We start from the raw sequence: 17,392 nt of genomic DNA on the forward strand, positions 1-17,392 counted from the left end.
CACTATCAAAATTCGCTGACAAATACCTCAAGCCAATGGTTCAGAAAACTCAAACCTATATAAAAGACACCAGGGACCTTTTGTCACAAATAATGGATACCCCATTTGACCCAAATACAATGCTTCTGGTTGGGCTAGACGTTGAGTCATTATTCACCAGCCTACCACAGGATGAAACTATCCAAATGTTGGAAGATGCCCTTTACATGGAAGAATGGCACTATAACACTCCTAGACACTTTATTCTCGAGTGCTGTAAATTGGCATTAAAGGAGAACTTTTTTGAATATGACGGCGAACTGTACATACAAGTCCATGGAACATCTATGGGCAGCGCTTTTGCGCCTTCGGTGGCTGGACTATATGTCAGCCAATTCGAAACCCAATATGTCCTCAATGAAACTAATCCACACTCTTCCAGTATATTATACTGGAAGAGATACATTGATGACATTTTATTGATTTGGGACCTCCAAAAAGACTTAACCCAGTTCATAGTTTGGCTCAACAGTTTGGATCCCTGGCTCAACTTTACATACACCTCCAGCAACAAATGGATTTCTTGGACCTCACGATCTTCAATGAAAACAACAGCCTACAAACTAAGACCTATACAAAACCAACGGCCAAGAACAGCCTTTTATCGTACAAAAGTTATCACCCAAAACCACTCAGAGATAACTTACCTTATAGCCAATTTTTACGGTTTAAAAGAAATTGTAGTAAAAAAGAAGATTACAAGGCCCAAGCAGAAGAACTCAGTATAAAATTGAGAAATAGAGACTATACTGAGAAAACAATCAGAAATTGCAAAAAAAGAGCCAGTAACCAGCAGAGAGAATGTCTATTACAAAAACTTACCAAAAAGAATCAATACAAGATCTTACCACCTGTGTGACTACTTTTAATCCAGCCATTTATGCCGTACAAAAACTAATAAACAAAAACTGGCACATTCTCAATACTGGTAAATTCGATTGGCCTAAACCGAGATTTGCCAACCGCAGATCCAAAAACCTTAAAGACGCTTTAGTGCACACTCGCCCCCCTAAATACAGACCGGCGACCATAATGAGAGATGTTACAATGACACCCATAACAGGACATTACCCCTGTGGGATGTGTGTCGCATGTAAAACTACCTCAGCTTCCAAAACACTGCAACTATCTGAAACCTTCACATGGACACAAAAACAACATACCACCTGCAATTCCTCCCATGTTATCTACATGGTGAGCTGCCCCTGTCAAAAGCAATATATAGGAATGACATGTCGCAAAATAAAAACAAGGATAAGTGAGCATAAAAGTAACATCAGACTGAGAAAGAATACCACCAAATTATGCTCACATTTCATTGAAATGAACCACTCTTGCGATGAAATTCACTGGACAGTGATTGAGATGCTGATGGATAAATCGCAGAACGCAGAAAAAACACTGTATGAAAAGGAGCAGAGGTGGGTGAACCGATTGCGCACCCATGAACATGGCCTGAATGATAACATTATGTGGCATCATTTTGCTCATTGACTTTGCAACTGCACTGCTAAAAATGCATAAACACATTAATGGTAACCAACATCTTCCAAACGCAATTTCTCTGAAAAAACGGCGTTAAATAATTGTGGCACCAACTATACACATGAAAACCAAAGATTCTACCCACCACAATGTTGTCTATGATTGAAGTGACTTTTTCAAATAAACAAAGCTGTTCCTAATCAAGCCGCTTGTAAAACGTGAACAACAAGGCTCCTTTAATTGCAGACGCTGGCTCAACTTAGGCCCCTTTAAATCTGAGCAACCGGAACACATCCAGTATCCGGGGGCAGAGCCAGCACTAGTCGGGAAACTATCCACACGCAGGTAATGGCGCCGGGAGAGACCTTCAGTTTTCTGGTAAGACGCAGCGTCCTTGCTTGTTTAACCCCGGGCTCATTTCTTTACCATTTCTGCCAGCCCTGCGCTTAAGGAAGCGATCTCCCCGTTGCAGCTACGAGTTCTACAAATCCAGGTAGGACCGTTTTTTAATTGTAATCACACTTGGTGAACAGAACCACTCGGCGTAGCAGTGGTGCGAGTAATAGTGCTTCATACGAGATGCATGCTTTGCTAACGCCTCCGTTAAGAACCTTCATGTCCCGCTTATACTCTAATAAGCCCTTACCTCATAACAAAAATGGTCATAACAGGTATAAACTCAGACATGAAGCGCCTTACAGAGATAACAATTTATAAGAACTTTCTCGATGAGCGCTCCATTTTTTTTTTCAGAACTACCCACCATTAGCTACAGGCACGCCCTGTATTTTCCAAACTAGGATGTGCTTGCAGTATATATGTTCATTTCGCAATTTAGACCTGTACAAATTCAGTATACATCCATAATAACTGTGCCCTGTAACCTCCCCTCCTTTATTTGTAATAGAGTAGAAATTAGATTTACTCCACATAAGGATAATTTTCCCCACTATGTATTGAACACCAGACAACACTGTAGTTGTTCGTACTAACATAAAATTCTTTTTCAGAACTTGGAGACCTGATCCTACTTTGAAAAAACTTTCTATGAAAACCGATACTGCACAAATTGTGTGAGTACTTCTACCTGTTTGTAAGTCCTGACGAAAGCTCCACAGACCCCTAGGGCCTAAGGAGCTGAAACATGTCGACAAACCCACAATAATTATATACTTACAGACCCAGTAACTCGGTCTGTTTCAAGTACAACATTATTTTAACTTATTGGGAATTTACCCCTTAATAAACCACCGGGATTCTTCTTCCATTTTTAACACGATTTTTGCACTCTTTGGTTTGCACGTTGTAAGTGGGGAAACCCTCAATCTCTGGACACTGCACTTGAAACCAGAGGTGCCTCTGGAAGAGGCTGGCAGCCAACACACTGAAGAAAACCCAATGATAACTGCCATAACTACAATGCGGGCGGATGAAACATATATACCGCACTCCGATTAGCATTGAGTTTTTGAGGGTACTCTTCTTCCTTGAACCCAAGGTTGAAAAGTGTAACAAGTGTCCTTTTTCACCTTTTTGATAAACCTGAGTACTTTTAGTTATCTCCACCTACTATAGTTACCAACTCCTCACAGGCAGTGCTGTGCCTCCTCTTACCAAAGGGATAACTCATAACACTCCTGAGCTGCTTTTGAATGGCAGATGGAGGCATTGTTAGCTGGGGTCAGTTGTGGTGAGTAAGGCAGAAGTGAACATGTTCTCCGAAGGTGTATGACCATTTCAAGTCTGACTGGAAGCTCAACTCTGCCTATCCAAGTGTGGGCGGAACCGAAGTGTAATCTTCCTGGGAGCAGTGTACGGCAGCTCCTGGCTGAGTGTATTTCTACACGCTTCAGGTGGACTACATCCCCTCTAGTGTGAGAGGAACGGTACTGTACTCCAATCCTTGAACGTGCCTTGAGTTAAGTTGTACAAATTATTATTTTTTGCCCCAATAAAGCTTTATTATTTGCAATGGTGGTTTGTCTAGTCACGCGGTGATAGGCACACCAAAAGTTACATTTGGAAAAGTTTGTCGCGATTAGCACATTGTTTTACTCATTGGGTCAGTTCTGTGATGAGCACACCAGTGTGTATTTGCTCTTATGCTGATACTGTGACTCTTTTCAGCATCTGCCTATTGAGAACAGTCTGGAAACAGCACGGTAACGTGCACACCAGGGAGTGCAATGTGTTGAAGTGTCTATACTGCTCATTTCATTTAGAGAAATTGTTAGGACATAAGTGTATCACAATTTTATTCCTGCTCTTACTTTTAATCTATTCTGGTTGTTTTTTTTCAATTATTTTTTCTACTTTTCTTTCTAGAGGAAGTATTATACACATATTTAACAATGCAGACATTCCAGATTGGTTCACCCGACCAATGTGGATTCATGCCATCTGGTGGGACCAGACATTGCCTCAGACGTCTCCACCCAGCCCTAGCGCATCACCAATCACTGAACCCTTATTTAGCTCTTCTTCTTATTGATTTTGAGAAGGCATTTGATTCCATGGCAATATCTGGAAGTTGTCTTGATCGAGGTGGGCATGGGCCAACACTTCCGCAAATTGGTTAAAGTGTTATACTCTCGCCCACAAGCATGAGGGATAGTCAACGGGGCACTCTCTGAATTATTTTCCATTGAGAGGGGTATGAGGCAAGGATGCCCCCTCTCACTGCTCCTGTTCGCCCGGGCGATGGAGCCCTTGGCATGTCTTGTACGCTCAGACAATCGTATTTAAGGTTGGAGATGGCCAGTTTCTGAAGAAGACAAAATCGCCTTATACGCAGATGATGTCTCGGTTTTTCTAGCCGAACCAGCCCTGTCCGTTCCCCACTGCCTTGGGGCACTCTACCTCTTTGGACAAGTCTCAGGCCTGAAACTAAACCCCAGTAAATCTGTCCTGGTCCCCCTCCACTTATAAAGGGACTGCTTTGATTGGCAATCCACAATAAATATTAGAAGGCAGTCATTTAAGAATCTGGGAATCTGGGTGGCCTTACTCCCTGATCTCACCTGGTCACTCAACATCACCCTGGTGGTGAAGAATGCCCACGACAAACTCCACAAATGGCAGAATTTACCACTCAATCCCCTTAGAAGAATTGCCCTCTTTAAAATGATGATACTCCCCAGGTTCCTTTACATGATCCAAAACACTCCATTTCACTTGCCGCAAACCTGGTTGAAGAAGGTTGACAGTTTGACCACTAAATTCCTTTGGGGTGGGCGGAGACCTCGCTTAGCCCTGTCCCAATTCCGGATTCCACCCTTTGATGGCGGCATGGGCATTACCGATCTATATCTCTACTACTTGGCAATCCGCTTACTCACACTTCATGATTGTTTCAATGGTGGTTGTTCGGACCCAGCATTCAGAGTGGAACTAGGCAACCTGGGCCCACCCAGGTCCAGGCGATGATGCACGGGGGTTCTATCCCCGGACCCTTACCAACTGTGACACAAGCGGTTCTCCTAGCTTGGCGCGTCTCCCTGCACCATACCCAATGGATGAATAAGTTGACCCAATATACGCCACTTTTGCAGGGAACTTGGCTTCAAGAGGTCAGCAGATTGGAGGGATTCCGGGTGAGGGACCTCATTGGTATCTCACAACTTGGGGACTTGGGGACGTGTGGACGAGCGACCATACCTGCACTTTCCAAGATTTGCAAACCTCGCTATTTTCTACACTGCTCACAATTCTGTAGGCATTTACAACTACGTCACGCCCTCCACATGCACGTCCCAAATGACACATCGATCCCGGAATACAGGCTCTCTGAGGCACAAACTATGACAGGTGACTTGGGAAAAGGGGGTGTCTCTCGTATTTACTGCTCCCTCACTAATAACACTCCAAACACATTAGACCGGGTAAGGAATTAATGAGAACAATGGATAGGACCTCTTGAAGAGGAAGACTGCAGAGACGCGTTGATGGCACCCAACACAGTCACCACCTCAGCCAGGCTCCGCCTGGTCTAGCTATACTATTTACACGCTGCCTACCTAACACCCACACAACCCCCTAAATATACTCCTGGGAATTACGGATGGGTTAGATGGCCCTCGAACCGCCAAACAATTCCTTACTACTTCCATAATGGTGGCCAAGTGAGACATTGCTGCTAATTGGATAAATCTGTTATCACCAGGCTTGACAAAATGGCGAAGAGGGTGGTGCGCAGCGCTAGATAAGCCGATGTTTGAGGCCCGAGGGTGTCCGGCCAAACACTGTAAGGTTTGGGGTAAATGGCTGGGGCAGATAAAATAAACATGCCCTATACTAAGAATTGTGTGCACCGTAAGGGGCTCTATGAGGTCATATGTAACTAACTCAACCCCCCCAATGGTATGGGAGAGGGATGTCTTACAACTGTTGTAATATGCTGTACTTGATTATTGCTGGTAATTTTGTATAAAAAAAACAAAAAAATTGATTATAAAAAAAAAAAATGCAGGCAGTGAATCCACCACCACCATTTCTAGACACACTGGATGAACCTCCAATTTTATGGCGACAATGGTTGGACGCATTTGAGACATATTTAGGGGCTATTGGTACAAACAGATTTAGGCCTGAAAGGAAATAGTTCTTAGTACTCCATTCCCTTGGATTTGAGAGGAGGGCAACATTTAATTATTTGCCTGATTTGATTCTTGGTGATGATGAGGAATTGGACTAGTGTCAGAAAGCCATAAAGAAATTAGCAAATAGATTTGACATTCAAGTAAGTTTGGTTGTGTTGCAGCATACGTTTTTTAAAAGGTCTCAGAGGCCTGGGGAGGACGTGGACACCTACATAACTGCATTAGGGAAATTGATAGCTGAATGTGATTTCAACATTATAGTGACCAGTTAGTGCATGATTAGTTCATCAGCCATTGCTCAGACAGAAGCATTCGTCAGAAAATGTTATCATTAGGGAATCTCCCCTGGATGAATGCATGAAAGTTGCTAAACGCATTGAAGCAGTGCAAAAATTGATTAAAGAATTGGATGAGAAAACAATGGAACTGTTAAATCCAGTACGTTTGTCCTCTGATGCTACAAAAAGAACAAAGATTTCTCACAGAAAACTTTTTTTAAACAAACAGACATATGTTTTAGATGTGGTAATCCGTCACATATTAAAAATGGAAGGATGTGTCCAGCTAAAAATGTGCTATGTAGATTGTGTGGTAAAACTGGCATTTGCAAAGGTGTGTCACTGACAGAAGAAGTCAGACACTAGGGTAGGATGTGTCAGAGACAACAGTGATAGTGAGGTATAAGATATGATTTCAGACATGAAAGACCTGGTATTGGTTGTTAGTGATGAATCAGTAAGATCAGAGATTTTTCGCATTGTGTCGATCCATATGCAGATATTCTAGTGTGGGGAAAGGAACTATGTCTTCTAGTTGATTCTGGGGCACATATTACAATAATCATTCAAACATTATTTTTGACCAATTGGAAGAATAGACAGTTGTTGCCGCCAGATCGGGCTCCAGTTTCTTATATGGGTCGCAAATAGATTTGCTTGGCTATTTGGAAGATGTAATAGAATTTAAAGGAATACATATCCAGAGAAAGATATGTGTTGTGATTAAATGATTGAACATCCTGGGTGGTTTCACCAGGGTTTATTTGACATAATGTTGTACCCTAGTGCAAAGGAACAGGTTTTAGCTATGCAAGATTCTTCTATTGTTGAAGATTTGTTGAAAAATTAACCCAAGGTGTTTTTAGGAGAACTTGGAAAAATAAAAGGTTTTAGACATAGAAAAAAGGTTACGGAATGTGCTGTCCCAGTAAAGCATAAGTTGAGAAGTGTTCCTTTTAGTGTAAGGGAGGAGTTAGATCCCGAGCTCACAATGCTTTGTTATAAAGGAATAATTTCACCTGCTGAATCTTCTATTTGGCTTTCTTCCTTGGTCGCAGCACGCAAAAAAAATAATGAGCTCAGGGTATGCATTGATCCATGCAGTCTCAATAAGGAAATTTGGGTAGACTATCATCACCTTTCCAATATCACCGAAATGTTGGCTATGGTTGCTGGAGAAAAGTTTTTTTTATAAAATTTGATCTGGCGGCTGCATACCACCAAGTAGAATTGGATCCTGAGTCACGTCACCTTACAGCTTTTGTGTCCCGAATAGGACCATTTCAGGTTTATTGCATGTCATTTGGTTTAGCCTCAGTTGCGTCAGTTTTCCAGCTACTAATTGTAAATCTGATTGAAGGGCAAAAGAATGCAGACATTTTTCAAGATTACATGCTAATTTATGCATGGATAAGAAAAACCAAGATGAGTTTTTTTTTGTAAGACCTTTATTAACATTAGTCATTTATACACAGCCGCGAGCCTACAACTCGGGGGCCGGCTTGCAAAGTATGAGCAGTCAGTACACAAATGACAATAATAATAAAATCATTCTCATCAGAACAGTTGAAACCGCCCCCTGTTCAACCTCTATAGATCTCGCAGTTAGCACCTTAACATGAGTCTTACATTTTGTAATTTTATAGATAGGAACAGTGAAAGAACTTAACTTAAAGACCTGACATTGAGACCATCTACATTGGAATCTGCGATCATCGCAACTGACCCGGTTCTCCCCTCAGGACAATTAAATAGATGTGTTCAGCCTGTACACAATTTATTATCACCCTTGACTGTACAGGTATATAGTCTACACTTCTGCGTCTTCCTCTAGTGAGTTGATATAGTCTGTTAGGAAGCACCAATAATCCTTGGGCCTACATTTTGCAGGGAGGTTTTCCTCGTATGTCATCAGTTTATCTCTACAGACGGACATGTCATGGAGCCATGTGGATTTCTTGGGTACTTTTCGACTATGCCAGCACTGTGCAACCTGTCTTTTAGCCAGTAATAAAGATATAACACAGAACTTACGCTTTAGCGCACGAAATTGTGGGACAATACCAAGGAGACATGTTTGTATTGTGCATTCCACCTCCTCCTCTAGCATGATAGTGAGCATGACAGTAACGTCCACCCAGTAATCTGATATCTTGGCACAGTACCAAGCTAGATGTGTAAAGTCTGCACCTTCTCTGTTACATCTTTTGCATCTATCCTCATCTTGAAGTCCGAATTTAAGTAGTTTTGTAGGGGTATAGTATGCCTGATGAATGTATTTGTAGTGTATAATTCTCAGGTTCCCATTAGGTGTGAGTATTTGTGTCAATGCACAGGTCCGTTGCCAGTCCTCATCTGATAACGGATTCTCTAGTACCATGTCCCACCGTGTCTTAGCCTTCACAGCGGACTGTGCTATCTCGGACTGTGCCGCTGCGTATAATCTCGACACCAAGTGCAATAAGTCCTGTGTAGTAATGATTAGCTGTAGTGGTGCCAAGCAATCTGGTTCCGCAGGGAATGATGGATAGTGTTCTTTCAGTGCGCGCGTCAATCTATAATACGTGAAACGGAACATGGGGGTCTTGTTCTGAATATATGTCAAGTGTTCGATGTCCAGGAATGCGCCCTCTTGAAACAGATCCCCCATCTTATCTATGCCAGCTCTCCGCAGGAGAGACATGCCTACCCTCTCGCTTGTGACTGACAGCGCGTGGTGGTGCTGTAAGGGCATTGCTGGTGCATATAACGGGAGCTTGTGGGCCAATTGTCCGAGTTTACACCAGGCTTTCACTGTGGTATCTATGGTGTTAATGTCTTTCGCATGCAGTGGTGGTCTAGCGTGTGATATGATCGCTGACAGGGGGATAGGATCCGCGTCTCCCTCTTCTATGGCCGTATGAGTGAGATATGGTATCTCATGATACCAATAAGCCGCATACTGTGCTTGGGCACATAGGTAATACAGGAGAAAATCCGGTACTCCAAAACCTCCATGTAGATATGGGAGTGTTAATGTCTGGAGATCTATACGGGCCTGCTTGCCAGCCCATATTAGTTTCAGTACTAGCGACTTTATACGGCGAAATAATTCTCCGGAGGGTGTGATGGGAATATTGTTAAAGAGGTACAATAGTTTGGGCAAGATATTCATTTTCACTATTGTTATCCGATCCGCCAGTAACAGCGGCAAGTGGATCCAGCGCTGGACTTTGTCCTCCAGCCTGGATATCACTACCCCATAGTTAGATCGTATGACTTCCTCTGGATCCCTATGGTACATGACTCCCAGATAGCGAATGGTATCCTTCTGCCATTCCAGCGGGAAATCGATGTCCAAGGGAGTGGTAGAATCCGTTAAGGGTATAATAAAAGAATTGGACCAGTTGATTGCCAGTCCTGAATGACCCCCGAATCTAATGTATTCTCTGAGCAAGCTGTTCAGATGAATGTCGGGATCACGGACATATAGCAGCATATCATCTGCGTACAGAGATATGTGCAATGGTCTGGCCGTGAATTGTAAAGCGGATGGCTTGTAATTTTGCCGCACTATGCAGGCCAGGGGTTCTAGCGCTAACGCGAAAAGTAAGGGAGAAAGAGGGCACCCTTGTCTGGTGCCACGTTCCACGTTAAAGGGTGCAGAGATGTAGCCATTGATTCGGACCCTGGCGCATGGTTGGGTGTACAGTAGGGAAACCCATTGGACAAAACGTTTGGGAAAGCCCATCCTGTTTAAAATAGCAATCAATTAACTCCATTCAATGGAGTCAAACGCTTTGGCAGCGTCAATCATGACCGCCACGGCTTTAACGGAGGGCTGGAGGTAGTGGGACAGAGCAAATAAGGATCTTGTATTGTGGGAAGTTGATCTGGTGGGGATAAATCCAGTCTGATCTGGAAGGACCAGGTGTGTCATCAGAGGGGATAAGCGGACCGCAAGTAATTTCGCGAGTATTTTTGAGTCCACATTAATAAGCGATAGGTGCCTGTAGGAATCACACTCCTCCGGGTCCTTGGATGGTTTTAAGAGGGCAATGACTAACGCCTCACGGAGTGTAGGCGGAAGTATGGATTTCTCGAAGGAGGTGCCAAACATGTCCACCATGTAAGGCGCAAGAATGTCGGAAAAGTGTTTGTAGAATTCATTAGTGTACCCGTCGGGACCCGGTGCCTTGCCGTTAGGAAGTGATTTAATTACTGCAGTTACCTCTTCCACTGTAATGGGCATTGCTAAATGTTCCCTCTGTTCATCCGACAGCCATCCTATTGCTATATCCTGCAGGTAATGAAAGATCTCGTCCGCCGACGCTGTGGGTTGCGATTTGTAGAGTATGCTAAATGAGTCTACGAAGTTATGTAGGATGTCTGCAGATTGTGTCTGTATCTGACCATCTTTTGATTTAACGCGAAGTATGGCTGAGTGACCCCTCCCCTCGCATATCTTTCTTGCTAGTGTCCCCCCTGGTCTGCCCCCTTCCCCAAAGGTCCTAGCAATGTGTTTGCGATCTAAATACTTGATTTCAGCAGCCACGAAATCGTGATGTTCAGTATGTAGTTCGCGCAGTACTGCTAACAGTGAAACATCCTGCGTGTTTTCAAAAGCCAGTTCTATGTCCCTTATGCGTGTCTCGCAGCGCTTAATCTGACGTCTGATGTCTTTCAAAATCCCTATAGTGGTGCTGATGCATACACCCCTTGTTGTGGCCTTGAAGGCTTCCCACAATAGGCCTGAATCCTCAATGACTGGTGCGTTAATTTGGAAATATTCCCTGATCGCCTTTGTTAATGTATCTGCGTAGATAGAATCGGATAGGGCTTGCGAGTTGAACCTCCACTGAAATGGGGGCGGTGTGTAGTGTGGTATAATGAGCTGTAGCAAGACAAGGTTGTGGTCTGACAATGTGCGTGGCAACACCTGCACCCCCTTTACCCACAAAGCAATATCATTCGTGCCTAACCAGTAGTCCAGCACACAAAAGGGAGATAGGTCCTTAGCGGGGCTGAGGGAGGGCTGGACCCTATATTAATCTGACATACACAAGCTTGCCCTCTTTCTCAATGAGTTTATGAATAAGAACCAGATAAACAATTTCATTAAACCTGGTTCGGTATATTTATTTGTACCTTTTTTTTAGGAAATTATTAAAAAGAAGTTTTTTTTAAATGGCAGAAAGAGAATACACAATACAAAAAAATAAAATTTTTGAAAACAATCTTACTTAATCCACATTTGATACAAAACACTTACAAATTATACTAAGAATAAAACATCAAGTGTTACATCCAACAAACAATGCGAATTGCAGTGCCACAGTTTTGCAATATGTTCAATCATTTCATAGTAAAAGTTTTTTCATAAAGAGAGCCAATTCTATACAAGAGAAAACAAGCATGAGGCAATTTTATTTTCAACCACACTGAATGTTGTAATTAGCTCTTGCTGGATTTGCCGACGCGTTTCAAGTTCGGGCCAAGAGTGTCCAAACTATCATCCGGGCTCTTGTTACTATTCTGTATGTTCGAGTGAGGTTGACCTGTAGTGGTTTCTATTTGTGGACACAATCCTTGTTTCAGGTCTCAACCGGGGACACTTTTACACAAAAACAATCTTAATCGGGAAGGTCTTGCAATATGAGGAGGGGCGGAGGAGTCTCTTTACTTGCTGTTAGTCCTGTATTAAACACCACTGGGGGATTACTTTGTCTTTTCGTCAATAATTCTCACGTGTACCTGTATCCTTGCTACGCAAGGCACTGCCTCTCGCCCCCAATCTACGGCCCCAGCCGGGGCTGTAGAAACTCGGAATCGCTTTCTCTTTATTATTTGCGTCTTCCGATGTGAAGTACGTTGCGTTCTTTTTACTGCGTTCTACTTCTGCTGCATTACACAGTGCTCCTCAATCGCTAGCGGTTCGTTTGTAGTCCAGGCGAGACCAGCTGCCATGAATCGCTGAGATGTGAGTGGCCCCTGGCTCGTTAGCATATCGATTTCTCCAAATATCGGTTAATGACAAATCTTTCAACATATGGCCTAGCATTGTCCGTGCTTGCTTATGCTGTTCCGAAGAGTTGGGGGAGTGATCCAGCCCGTCCAACAGTGTTACGTTCCAATCTCCTCCACATATTATATGCATGTTTGTGAGTGGTTGTAGGTGGCCCCATACCTCACGGAAAAACTCCGGTGTATCCGTATTCGGACCATAGACATTAAGGAGTGTTATGTGTTGGCCACGCAATGTACCCAAAACTATCACATATCTGCCATTGGGGTCTTGTACAATTTGATGTGATGTGAAATGTACTCCTTTACGAATCAGTACGAGTACTCCTCTTGAATAAGAGGAATAGGACGCCCTATAGGACGATTCTGCCCACCGTGTTCCCAGATGTGGGTGCGTGTTGGGTGCAAGATGAGTTTCCTGCAATAGTGCAATATCTATATCCCACCTGTTTAGACAAGCAAAAATCTGCCTGATTTTCTTTGGTTTGGCGAAGCCCCTAATGTTCTAAGTGAGGAAGTTTAAGTGTGTCATCTAATAGGCCTTAGTGAGCTATCCATAAGCAAACAACAACAGAGGTGAATTCTGAACCCATTGCATCGTGAGTACATACATTAGAGTCAACAGTCCTCTGCCAGAGAGAACCCAGTGTCATGCCTAGTTTCAATGTTAGTGGTCTTTCTAAACAACCAAAACCCCCAAACCCACCCATCCCACCCACTCCAGCAACCCAAGCATGCCGAAGCCATAGTCCCTGTGAAGACAAATCCCACAAACCTGAACCAAACAAACCATTACCCATACTATGGAACTTGTGTTGGGTAGTACCCTTGTGGAGGTCCACACGGAGCACAACTCTGCACCCGATGTATCGGGTGTGGGCGATACTTTCAATAGCTGTCACAAATGCATTTTTGCTTGTCTGTGTACCCGCCACCCCCCACCCCGCCAGTAGTAGCAGCGGCACAGAGCGAAGTTCAGTTAAATAGTGGTCATCTAGACCGCCACATATACCGTAGTATGTTTCAACAGAAAATTTGGGCTTCTCTGCAGCGTTAACAATATACAGCACATCGCCCCCATAGATTCAAGCGCACCTTCAATATAAAGCAACATACATTCACTGGTTCACATGTGCATTGAAATAGTTCTTGCGATAAAATGGCATATTTCTGTAGCCTTCTACAGTCAAGCATCTGCGCTGTCTACAACCCATTGCTAAGGCGCGAGTAGGGTGCGCCAGGGACCAGAATGAGTAAGGGCCTCTGAGGACACCGTGAATCTGTACTGGTCAAAGAGGAGACTACCGATGGTTAACAGAGTGGCGCGCCCGGCTGCAGCGGCTTCGGCCTGCAGCATCAGGACAATGCGTGTTAGAACGCGCGACATGGCCTCCTGTTAATCACCCTAAGGCTACATATCTACAATTGCATTGAGAGTTAAGGGGAGTGATCTGGGCCGCCGCCCTAGGTATACAATGTTCGCCGTGGTAATTAGTTTGTCACACCCTCAAACATACAATCAGCCATAGTCTACTGTTAGCAGTGATCCACAGGATCGTACACAGTCATTTCGCAACCAGGAAGAGTCTTACTGCCAGGTTCTGGTGGGTCTTACCGGTACCCTTTTAGTCCGAGTCTTGGTGCTGTCCCTCCTGTTCATTGGACCTACTGTCTCGTAAAACTTTTTTAACGAATTTCTGGGCCGCTTTGGGTGAGGGCAACACAATCGCCTTGTCCTTCCACATAAAGCGGAGCCTGGCCGGATACAGCATGGAGTAGCTGATGTTGAGATCTCTTAGTTTGGCCTTGACGGACGTGAATTCTTTTCTAGCCTGCTGAACCGCAACAGTATGGTCCGGATAAAATTCCAGGGAGTTACCTTGGTGAGTGATTTTTCCTTTTTCACGTGCCAGCCTGAGGATGGTGTCCCTGTCGCGATAATTTAGTATCCTCGCCACTATCGGTCTTGGCGTCGCTCCAGATGGCGGTCGAGGTGCCAGCGATCTGTGGGCCCGTTCCACAATGAATACTCGCGATAACTCTTCTGCTCCAAAGAGATCTTTGCATAGGTTTTCCACATATAGCTCCATACGCCCGGTGTTGGTCGTCTCCGGTAAACCTGTAATGCGCACATTATTGCGCCTCGAGCGCACTTCCAATTCCTCCTCCTTCGCCTTAATCACCTCCAGGATGGGTTCCATACCGGTACACTTGGCGGTCGAAGTGCATTCTTCGTCCTCAACGGCTGATATGCGTGTTTCGGCTTCGTCTAGGCGCTCACCATGCTTCTCCTGTCTTGCAGCCATACCATCCATTCTACATGTTAGGTTATCTAGTTTGCCGTTAATGTCTTGCAAATTCGCCTGGATGGCCAGCAATATTTTCTCCATGTTGCTGTTTGGTGTCGAATCGGTTGCGCCACCGGTGTCCGCCACGTCCTCTGAGGATTTGTTGGTTTTCTTGTTGTCGAACGATAGCTTCGGCTGTTGTTTGTCTGGCTTACCCATTGCCACTGCTTGAGGGGTAGCTGCTCTTGAAGCGGGGCCCGACGCCCTCGTGGTTCTCGCCGCTGCCGCCGTGGTGTCCCCGAGGGCGAGGGATGCCGTTGATGATTTTGTGCACGTGCAGTTGCCAGAGGCCTCAATCCGCTCAGGCCAGGCGCGCCCGCAATACCACAATGCCTTCGTGTGTCGCCTGGAGGAGCACGTTATTTCCCCAGTTGTCCCACCAGTGAAGGAGAGTCGAGAGACAACCCTGTAGAGCAATTGGGAGGCTGGGGGGGGGGGGGGGGGGTTCGCTGCTTCAGGTGGCCAAACCTACGTAATATTTCCTGTAGAGAATGTCCCCATTCCTTCTCACCTTCCACACAGGGTCAAGGGAGTTAAGACACAGGCGTGATGACTGCCCGTGGTTCTTTGCCGCTCTACGCCACTCCGCCGTGCCTCCCGTGCGTTGGTGAACTGCAGCGCCAAACTGTGCGTTGCCGGGCAGCTTAGTTCAAAACGCCGGAACTCCGATTCTCCTCAGTGCTGCTTGAGGGGCAGGCAGGGTGTCACAGCTTTGCCTGGTGGCGCTCCTAAACTCGCTCGGTGTCCGAGGGTGCAGGCATCGACGCTGGCTCAGTGGGCGCCGCCATTTTTCCGATTGTGCGGTCGGGACCAGCTTGCAAAATGTACATTAGCTCCTGCGCTCCGGTGTGCGGGAAATTGCAGTTCGCAGTAATGTTGATCGTTTCTTACCCGCCTCTAGACCGCATTTCAGCCACCAGGCACCTGTGGATCATTCAGCCGCCGTGATTGTGAGCCGGTCGGTGATTCGGCAGTCCGCCATCTTGTCAGTCGCGCCGAATCGCTTCTGGGCCACCGCAGATTGCTGCCATTTCTCCGGGGGGTAGGCAGTTCATTTTACGCCCGTAGATGCACGGCGCCTTCCCATGCATAAAGATCCGTTCGGCAGGCGAAATGGTGGGGTCGGTAGCGGGGACAGACCATATTGTTGTTGGTCGCCCGGCGGAGCTGTGAATCACACAGCCATTCCGCTGTGCGCCCCCTAGCGCCTCTCCAAGATGAAATTTTAAAGAAGGCATTGTCCATTTTTCAGAGTCAGGGTGTTGTATTAAAAAGTGAAAAATACTAATTCTGCAAAGAATCAGTGGAATATTTGGGACACGTACTTTCTAGCACAGGAGTCCATCCTAGGCCTGGTTTAGTGAAAGTTATCCTGCCGGCGCCTCCGCCTTGTGATAAAGCAGAGGTTAAATCATTTGTTGGGTTGAGTGAATTTTATTCACGGTTTATCCCTGAATATGCTTCAAGAGTTAGACCAATTTCTAATTTGTTAAAAAAATGTTGGCTTTGAGTGGAATGTTGATTAAGAAACAGCATTTGAAACAACTGAGTGTTGTGAAAGCTTTCAAAGCTTATGATCCAGCGGCAGCATGTACGCTTACAGCTGATGATCTAGGTGCAGTTTTGATACAAAATCTTGACAATGAAGAGCGCACTATTGGCTTCGCATCAAGTTACATTATTTGTTTTTTGAGAAAGAACTTCTGGCATGTTGGTGAACCATTGAGAAATTTAGAAGCTATCTGTGGGGTAGAAGACTTATCTTACAGACAGATCATAAACCAGTGGTATCCATATTAGGAGATGCATCTAACAGAAAAAGTACTCCCCATATAGCCAGACTGTCCACAAAGTTGGTGCAATTCCAATTCAATGTTGAGCATATCTCTGGTGGGGAAAACACTCAAGCTATTTTTTTTTATAATTTCCCTGTAAAGTTAGATGAATCAGAGGAGGAAGAAAGAAATTCTGAGTTTAGCGTTGATGATGATTTTGATGATTGCATTATAGCAGCAGTGGAGATTAAGAACTCATGTTCAGTCTCAAAGGCAGTATGGAAGAATGTCACTGAACATGATGGTTTTCTGGAATGTATAGCCAAGTTCATTGTTGAAGGATGGCCAAAAGAGAGAAGTGTTGACCCAAGTTTGCAACCCTTTGTTAAGATATGCGATGAAATGTCTGTCAAAAATGGATTAGTAATGAGATTGGAAAAAATAGTTTAGCCAGAAAATGTGAGAAACATCCTTCTAACTAAAGCACATGAAGGACATTTGGGGGCCACTCTCACTAAGCGTGGGGTGCATGATATTGGTGGCTACAGATGGATGGGGACATTGATAGCATGGTACATGATTGTTTTATTTGTTCAAGTAGTGACAAGGTTTTACGGCCATCAGTTCTTCCTATGGGGTCGATTCCGATTCGTGAAAAACCGCTCCGAAAAGCCGTTCGGAGCGTTTTTCCCGTATGAATCGTACCCTGCAATGCCCCCTGTCCGTACGACGAAGTACGATTCGTACCAGGAGCTGGACTCCGTACGAATCGTACAGAGACGTACAAATCAAATCCCTGTACGAATCTCCCTCGGAACCCACTGTACGCGACATCTGTACTGTTTGCGGCTACTTTTTCCGACCCG

This window comes from Lissotriton vulgaris, chromosome 1_1, assembly GCF_964263255.1.
Source record: "Lissotriton vulgaris chromosome 1_1, aLisVul1.2, whole genome shotgun sequence".
Taxonomy (NCBI): Eukaryota; Metazoa; Chordata; class Amphibia; order Caudata; family Salamandridae; genus Lissotriton; species Lissotriton vulgaris.